The following is a 3,357-nucleotide window of genomic DNA, read 5'->3' as shown; positions in this document are numbered from 1 at the left end:
ATTCCCATAAGTACCCAACACACTATTATTTTTCTTATCTTAAAACAAGCAAACAAAAACTTTCGAGTTTACTTCTCCAGCTATTGCCCAATTCTCTGCTCTTTTCCGAAACAAAACTACTTAAAAGAGTTGCTTATACTTTCTGTCTTCCTTTCTTCTCATTCTTCCTTATATCCATCCATTCAGATCAGGCTTTTCCCCTCTATACCTCTGACCTCACTTTCGTCCAGGCCTCCAGTGACCTCCATGTCGCTCAATCCAACGTTCAATTCTCAGTTCTCATATTATTTGACCGATGAGCAGCATTTGACAGTTAATTACTGCTTTTTCAAACATTTTCTTCACTTGCTTCCTGGACACCACACTGGCCTGGTTCTCCTGTTACCTCGTTCATCCCCCATCATCAATCTCTTGCCGTAGATCCTCTTCTTCCTATGAGTTAGAGATCCAGAGGCTCTGGTGTGGTTTTTCTGTTGTTCTATATCTCTGCTTATTTCCTAGATGATCTCTTCCATTCCCAAGGCTTTAAATACCATCTGTTCTCTAATCAATTGTGTCTCTACTGCTGATAACAGTGATCCAGTAACAGTAGCTTAAACACATAAGAGTTCATTCTCTTACACACAAGGAGTCAGAAGGAGTCAGTTCACAGCTGATATGACAGATCCACAAAGTCATAGAGACTCAGGCTATTTCTGATTTTCTGTTTTATCATTCCAGCATGTGGCTTATATTCTCAGCCACCTTATGATCTGAGATGGTCGATTTAGCTCTAGGCATCATCTACACATTCCAGGAAGAAGGAAAGCAGAAAGGGGCCTCTCTCAGCAGATCAGCTTTTTTAAAAGAACCTTTGGAAGCACCCTCAGTTCCCACCCCACACACGCATGTATGCGTTTATCACATTAGTTCAATGGCTAGACTCAGTCATATTTATATCTCACTTCAAGCAAGGCTAGTAATTTTGGCCTTAATTTCAGGCAGCAGTATGCTCAGCTAAGATTGAAGTTCTGTTCAAAGGAGACAGAGGAGAAAAAATATTAGATAAGCACCTAGTAATCTTTGCCATAACATCATATACTGAAGACTCATATTAATATCTTCAGCCCTAAACTCTTCTTCTCTGAACCTCAAGACTATTTACTCATTATTTCTGCTTGGATGCCTACTTGACAATTCAAACTTAACATGAGCAAAGCAGTCGCTTTGTAATGCAGTCTCAGGCATGATGCCTCATTGGAATGAGTCACAGTAAGAAGGAGAAATGAGAAAGTAAAGGTAGTAAATATAAAGAACTCTTTCAAGGAAGTTTTGGTATAGAGAGGAGCAAGAAAATGGAAAGGAGCTAGAGGAGAATGTGAAGTTTAAGAAGAGTTCTGGGGGCTTTAAAATTAAATGGACGATGTTTCGAAAGAGGGGAATAGTTACAGGAGTGAAGTCCTCAAGAAGATATGAGTGGATAAACTGCAATGCACAAACGAGGAGACTGGCTTTTGATAGAAACAAGAGAGAAGACAGTATATGGGTACGACTTTTAGGCCAGATGGCTCACTGAGTTCAAGTTTTGATAACTCACCCTGCTCCAAACATATGACAATAGTAGATCGACTAAAGAGAGAAAACAATAAAGATAAATCCAGGTTCAAAAAATAAGACAAACATCTTTTAGATGGAAATGGAACAAAAATGTCAAATCGTGTGGGCTAAAGCCATAAAGTTTATGGAAAATCCAGAAAGCACAGAGTACTGGCCAGGATTTCAGCTCCTGATGAGTAGAGGACACTAAAATTGCTCCATGAGAAATTAGATACAACCTTATAGTTTGAAAACTCTTCCCTTCTCAGGGGTGAGACTGAAGAGATATTAAAATTCCAGATGTTTTTTACTTGGAGACATGGCTTTTAGAAAGCTGTGGATCTAGGATAATAGGGGTACCTAGATACAATCTTACAATCAAAAATTGAGCCAAGCTGCCTAATTGCTCTGTGGCTGTATTTGAGGACTCCAAAATATCACCTTAGGGCAGAAATTCCAAGCTGCTATTATAAGACTTGGCTTTTGATGGAGGGTCTGCTGACAGTGAGAGGTGAGCTCATGGTTGAAGGCATGGGGAGAGATAGAAAGAAAAATGTTAAAAGCTTCCAAATGCTTCAATATGAGCCTGCAAACCCAACTTTCAAAACATGAGGTTAGGTTTAATGCTTAGAAAGAAAGCCAACAGAATCAACAATTAGAATGTAAACTGACTATAGATGAAATCAGTTTCATCTCTGGAGTAATTTGGTAAGAGTTTAATATAAATATGATTGAGATGATCAAAGAGATAAAGGCATAACTTCTAATAAAAAGAACAAGAAATTATGGAATAAAAATAAGCAAAAATGAAGCATAAGGTGATCAAAAATTTGTAATTGAAAAATAGTCATTGGAACACAAATGATTAGAAGATTTGAATTCTAATATAGTTGTAGGCAAAATTAGTGATTTGCATGATCATAAAAAAAAAAAAAAGCCCAGAACACAGCATAGAGAGCAAAGAGAGATGCTATGTGGGTGTGGACACAGGCAGGTTAGTGTTTGGTGGTGGAAGATCTGGCAGGGAGGGTCTCTTTGTAAAATTAGAGGTGAGATCATTAGCTGACATGAAGGAGAAGGTGTTGAATGTTTGAGGTGAAAGGATAAGGTGTGATAATCCTTTCAGGAAGTGGGAGAAGTAAATTGACCACTGACCTTCAAAAGCTTTTTTGGGGTATATTTTAGAAAATTTTCTCAAAATTAATTGAAAGTTTATAATCTAGTCTTTTAACTGAGTTAAGTGTCAATCTGGAAAAGTCTGCTCTTAAAAGCTTGTTTCTTGATGATGACAGTTATTAGAGGTATGAGAAAGTTTCTTTTCCCTTATTCATTTAGAAAATAATAATATGTGACATAGAGATCTGGTTATGTCCTAACTATGTGAAACATAGGGATCTATGAATGTTTATTCTATCAGACGACACATATCTGTTGCCTAAGCAGTTATCCTCCTCAATGGTCTAACTTCAAGGAGATGTCACGGCATGTCCATTCTTCACCTGGATTCCATTCTAAGTTTTACCACTCAATTCCATTGTGAATTGAGTGAGTTAAACTTTTTGATTCTCGGTTTCCTCTTCCGTAAAATAAAGATGATGATAACACTTCCCTCTCTCATCAGGTTCTTGTGAACATTCAATGATATAAAGTATTTAAAGTCTTTAGATTAGTGCCTCTCAAGTGCTCACTAAATGGTAGCTGTTGTTCTTATCTACTAATTAAAATTCCAAGGAACATATTATACTGTCCTAGACAATGATACTAAAGCTAAATATTTTAGAG

Source organism: Pteropus vampyrus, unplaced genomic scaffold (genome assembly GCF_000151845.1).
Source record: "Pteropus vampyrus isolate Shadow unplaced genomic scaffold, Pvam_2.0 Scaffold47, whole genome shotgun sequence".
Classification (NCBI taxonomy): domain Eukaryota; kingdom Metazoa; phylum Chordata; class Mammalia; order Chiroptera; family Pteropodidae; genus Pteropus; species Pteropus vampyrus.
Note: the sequence above shows the minus strand (reverse complement) of the source record.